The 6,748-nt window shown below is 36.1% G+C and overlaps 1 protein-coding gene across 1 annotated transcript in view; it reads right to left on the reverse strand.

The window, feature by feature from the left end:
• LOC115229915 overlaps nt 1–32 on the reverse strand; it is a gene marked incomplete at its 3' end in the record, with an annotated part of 16,932 nt that extends 16,900 nt beyond the window's left edge. The window contains exon 1 of the mRNA XM_036499404.1: nt 1–32. This exon is cut by the window's left edge and continues 25 nt beyond it.
• Nucleotides 33–6,748: the final 6,716 nt, after the last annotated feature.

Here is a 6,748-nt window from a genome sequence, read left to right on the forward strand (position 1 = left end):
CATATATAATACCTGTTACCTTTCTATGTATGTACATCATATTCATATATTATGAAACAAGGACAAGGCAATAGTCCAAAGATAAGGGACTAAAATATGACTCTTAGTGATAATAACTATGACCCACATATACAGACACATACGTGCACACATATGTGTGTTTGTGTATACACACACATGTGTGTGTATATATATATATATACACACAATATATATATATATATTATATATATGTATGCATGTGTGTGTATGTGTGTATATACATATATATACATACATACATATATGTATGCATATTTGTGTATGTATATATTTATGTATATATGTGTGTCTGTGTATGTGTTTGTATGCATGTAGGTGTGTATTATATAAGTAACAAAGAAGAGGAAATAAACATCTAAAAATAAATCATGACATGAATTCCTATACACACACACACATAATGTGTGTATGCGTGTGTGTGTGTGCATATGTATGTGTGTGTCTTTACGCACATAGATGTGATGGCATGAAATTCTTCCATTCACTTGCTCTGTAAAGTTATTTAAGAAAAATTATATTAATATATGTTGTCTGTTGAAAATCCATATTTGTGCAGCTGAAGATAGCGCTGTATTTAAACTGATGTAATCATTGCACTGTTCAATTAAATGGAGCAGCTTGAAATGGTCATACTGCATTACTACTTGTCATCCTGCTACTTATTTTGATTTTATTCACCTTACTTCAAGCTGTGCAGATAACACTGGACTGACTTGATGCTTTAGCTTCTGTTCCTAATTCAACTGAATCTTCATTTCTTCTTACACACACACACACACACACACATATATACATATAAGGAAAATAAAACAAGGTAGAAAATGCTAAAATAATTTTATCATGAAGTATATTTTAGTACCAATTTACATCTTTTAGACTTTTTCAGTTATGAGTAAAATAAGAAAAACTATTAAATTGGAGAAAAGACAATTAAGTGAAATGTTTAGTAAATATTTCCATAGTTTTCAAATAGTCTGTCTGTCTGTCTCTAAAACTGTCACTGTCTTTCTCTTTGTGAATGCTTGCTAACTTGGTATGTATGTAGGTAGGTAGGAAAAAATATAGACCAAAAATTTATTCAATTTAGAGAAAAGTCTATCACTTATTATGTGTAGGCATAATACTTATTAACTGGGGAAAAAAAAGTCTAAATAAATTTTAGATTTATATTTTTCCCTTTAATCCAACGTATCAAAGTACTCAGAACCTATCAGCTAATTATAATGTTGATGCATATCTTTATATATAAAAGTAAGGTTGTGTGTCTGTCTACTCCGATTAGATTCCTAACTACTCCCACATTTTGCGGTGCAGTTTAACCAAAACCGGGTATCTTATAGTCATGATTTATATCGAGCCCTTCTGGGTATTAGCGCGTGTCTACGATGAGTCTACGATTTTAAAAATAATTTACCATCATTTTTTTCCATTTTAATGCATATTTTTTTAAAGGGAAGTAACTCTCTAAAAATGTCTATGATGAGTCAACAATTTAAAAAAAAATTACCATCATATTTTTTCCATTTTTAATGCAATTTTTTGCTATTTTTTGGCTGTAACTCTCTAAAATGCTTTATAGTTATTTCCCTTACAAACCCAAGCAACGCCGGGTGATGCTGCTAGTTAGTTTTATAAAATCTCTGCATTCTCTATGAGTGTCATTATAACCATTTGACATTAACCTAGTTCTCCTAATGCCAAATCTGTTTACCAAATAGTAGTAATTGGCATTTCTACATAAATTCCTTTATATGGAGCTCTGACATCCCCTTTACCCCATTTCTATAATTAGAAAATCTTTATTGTCTCCTTTCATTTGTCCTTTCCCCTCAGAACCTTACAGTAGTTCCCAGCAACTGAATTTTAGTCAGTCAGTTGATAAGCTCCACTACCTCAAATGTTCTTAAAATTTAAATCCACATCTTTGTCTATATATCTACCTTCTCTATAATGTTACCACTTGATATGAAAATTATGTATTAATGGAAAACCTCTATGAATGGCTGATGAGTGCTCAGCATTTTAAAACTGTTGTAATACTTACAACATTTAATAAAATGATGTTGTGCGAAACGATCGTACCAAATTACCGAAGTTATTCTAGTTGCTTATTTTGATTATAATCACCCCACGGATTTTTATGGATAACACCATACAAAATTCTGGTGCATCTAACTTAAGTACCATATTCATTTGAATCTAAATTTTGCTGAACTTATGTATATATATACGCAATCATTAACATTTATGTATCAACTTTGTTGGGTATTTCACTAGCAGTATATTGGATATATGTTATCCATGGAGGGTTGCATTTACAACCCCTATCTCAATTTGTATATATGTATATATATATATATATATTGTGTGTGTGTGTGTGTATATATATATATATATATATATATATATAATATATATATATATATATGAATATGTATGCATATATATACATAGATATATACCGGAGTAAATACATAAATGTGAAACAAGGTGGAAAAAAAGAGTACTCAAATACCAGGGGTAGAGTAATATGCTTTATTTAAAAGCAGCAGAAATTCAACAAAACCTGTTACTTGGAGTTTCATGTTCCCGTTCGTCCGACAGTTTTCTAACAGGTTTTGTTAAAATCCTGCTGCTTTTACATAGATATATACATATAGATGCATTTATGAATTTGTGTTACAAGATTCCTGATATGAAACTGTGTGTTGAAACAGATATTGTAGTATTTTGGGACGGTGAACTTTTTTGCCAAATATACACCCACACTACATATTCATTCTTCACTCATTTATTGCTGTTCTTATTCCATCCCATGTCCATTGTCTGCTAATCTTTTGTCACACCTCTGTGACCTCTTCAGTGACACCTTCTATCGTCATGTGTGCTCCTGCAAAAAGAAAAAAAGAAAATAAGAGCATCAATAAATGAATGAAGAACGAATATATAGCGTGTTGTATACTCTCTTACTCTTTTACTTGTTTCAGTCATTTTGACTGTGGCCATGCTGGAGCACCGTCTTTAGTCGAACAAATCGACCCCAAGAATTATTCTTTGTAAGCCTAGTACTTATTCTATCGGTCTATTTTGTTGAACTGCTAACTTACAGGGATGTAAACACACCAGCATTGGTTATCAAGTGATGTTGAGGGGACAAACACGGAAACACAAACACACACACACACACACACACACACACACACAGACACACATACACACACACACACACACACACACACACACACATATATATATATATATATATATGTATACGATGGGCTTCTTTCAGTTTCCGTCTACCAAATCCACTCACAAGGCATTGGTTGGAGTGAGGCTATAGTAGAAGACACTTGCCTAAGGCGCCACACTGTGGGACTGAACCTAGAACCATGTGGTTCATAAGCAAGCTACTTACCATACAGCCACTCCTGCGCCTGTTTATTTGGAAAACAGAAAATGACCATCCCGAAATACAAAACTATATATATATATATATGTGTGTGTGTATATATATATATATATATATATATATATATATATATATAATGCTCGAACCGATCGTGACGATGCCGGACCCTCCGGCCCCTGTGCAGGTGGCACGTAAAAAGCACCCAATCCACTCACAGAGTGGTTGGCGTTAGGAAGGGCATCCAGCCGTAGAAACTCTGCCAGATTCAGACTGGAGCCTGGAGCGGCCCCTGGCTTCCCAGACCCGGTCGAACCATCCAACCCGTGCTAGCACGGAAAGCGGACGTTAAACGATGATGATGATGATGATGATATTATATATATATATATATATATATATATAGAGAGAGAGAGAGAGAGAGAGAAAGAAAGATGTATCCCACAGGTGATAGATAGATAGATAGATAGATACAAACAGATGTATCGAACGAGTAACAAGAACTTTGTACTATTTTCACAAAGAGATAATAATATAAGATAAAGGTAGATTATGGAAAATATGTTAAAACATAATGAAGGAAAATGAATGTTGTACAAGGTAATTACATTGAATGAAACTACCTGATAATAATAATAATAATAATCCTTTCTACTATAGGCACAAGGCCTGAAATTTGAGGGTAGGGGACTAGTTGATTACATCGAACTCAGTGCATAACTGGTATTTAATTTAGGCGGCGAGCTGGCAGAATCGTTAGCAAGGCGGGCGAAACGCTCAGCAGTATTTCGTCTGCTGCTACATTCTGAGTTCAAATTCCGCCGAGGTCGACTTTGCCTTTCATCCTTTCGGGGTCGATTAAATAAGTACCAGTTACGCACTGGGGGTCGATGTAATTGACTTAATCCATTTGTCCGTCCTTGTTTGTCCTCTCTGTGTTTAGCCCCTTGTGGGTAATGACCATCCCGAAATACAAAACTATATATATATATATATGTGTGTGTGTATATATATATAGGTATTTAATTTATCAACCCTGAAAGGATGAAAGGTAAAGTTGACCTCGGTGCAATTTGAACTCAGAATGGCAAGACAGACGAAATACCTATTTCTTTATTACCCACAAGGGGCTAAACACAGAGGGGAAAAACAAGGACAGACATAGGTATTAAGTCGATTACATCGACCCCAGTGCATAACTGGTACTTAATTTATTGACCTCGAAAGGATGAAAGGCAAAGTCGACCTCAGCGGAATTTGAACTCAGAATGTAACCGCAGACGAAATACCTATTTCTTTATTACCCACAAGGGGCTAAACACAGAGGGGAAAAACAAGAACAGACAAAGGGATTAAGTCGATTATATCGACCCCAGTGCGTAACTGGTACTTAATTTATCGACCCCGAAAGGATGAAATGCAAAGTCGACCTCGGTGGAATTTGAACTCACAACGTAACGCAGACAAAATACCGCTAAGCATTTCACCTGGTGTGCTAACAATTCTGCCTGCTCCCTACCTTAATTATAATAATAAACTTTTCTACTAAAGGCTCAAGGTCCGAAATTTTGCGGAAAGGGATCACTAATACTTAACCCATTAGCATTTAAACTGGCCTTATCTGGCCCAAATATTCTACCTGTTTTATGTTCAATATGATGAGACTTGGCCTTTCACACCTACCCTACAATGTCATTCTAAAAATAGATATTCACATCATCAAAATCTTTAAGTTGTGAGATAATGCCTATATATATATATGTGATAGGCTTCTTTCAGTTTCCGTCTATCAAATCTGCTCACAAGGCTTTGATTGGCCCGAGGCTATAGTAGAAGACACTTGCCCGAGGTGCCACACAGTGGGACTGAACCCCGGAACCATGTGGTTGGTAAGCAAGCTACTTACCACACAACCACTCCTGTGCCTATATATATATATATATGACAGGCTTCTTTCAGTTTCCATCTACTAAATCCACTCACAAGGCTTTGGTCAGCCCGAGGCTATAGTAGAAGACACTTGCCCAAGGTGGCACATAGTAGGACTGAACCCGGAACCATGTGGTTGGTAAGCAAGCTACTTACCACATAACCACTCCTATGCCTATATATACAAATTATAAAAATAATAAAAAAACAACACCACAGAGGAATCAGTGTAAACTTAAATAATAATAGGTGAACTACAATATGACGAGGGATTACCGCAAATATATCTATACACACACACACACACCACACACACCACACACACACACACACACACACACACTCACACACACACATACGTACACACACAAAGGTACACATTTTGTGTGTGTGTCTATGTATGGACATATGTGTGTATGTATGTGTTTCTGTGTTATCGTACACTCACTGACCGTCACAGATATTTCTAGTGATGAGTGTATATAGTTTGTGGGTGTAGGTTTGAAGTCTTTGTTAACCACAGACACAAAAACATGCACACCATTCCCCTTATACACACACACGCACACAGATACACACACACGTGTGCACACACAAATATGTTTATGGTTTTATCAGTGAAATACTATCAGATTACCTAACCTATAATGATTTCATCATCATCATCATCATCGTTTAACGTCCGTTTTCCGCGCTAGCACGGGTTGGACGGTTTCGACCGGGGTCTGGGGAGCTCGGGACTGCCCCAGGCTCCAGTCTAGTCTGGCAGTGTTTCTACAGCTGGATGCCCTTCCTAACGCCAACCACTCCGCGAGTGTAGTGGGTGTTTTTTACGTGCCACCTGCACAGGTGCCAGAGGGGTCTGGCATCGGCCACGTTCGGATGGTGCTTTTTATGGGGGGGGGTGCAGAAATATAGGGAGCAGCACCAGTGGGAGGGGTGGTTCAGAGGACAGGTTCTAGGCAAGTAGAACGTAGGATATCGAGAGAGGGGTAATGCATGGTGAAATAATATTTATATATACTTATATATATATATATACTTATATATATATATATATATATATATATATATATATATATATATGTGTGTATATATATATATATATTTGCCTAATAGTGGTTTTATCTCTTATTTAATTTATATATATATATATATAGTGTGTGTGTAAGTATGTGTGTATTGGTCTAGTCATGTGATGGGTATCGATGAGGACAGCTTCATAAAAATAGTACTAAAGTACCAGTTGCTTAAAGTGGATGTGACTTGTGGAAGAGGGGGGACTCATGAACTATGTGGAAATAAAATGGTGAAGGCTGATTTCAACTAGATGTGTGATCGTTGACAGAGCGGCTATTCGAGTATGATCGT

Source organism: Octopus sinensis, unplaced genomic scaffold (genome assembly GCF_006345805.1).
Source record: "Octopus sinensis unplaced genomic scaffold, ASM634580v1 Contig13853, whole genome shotgun sequence".
NCBI classification, from domain to species: Eukaryota; Metazoa; Mollusca; class Cephalopoda; order Octopoda; family Octopodidae; genus Octopus; species Octopus sinensis.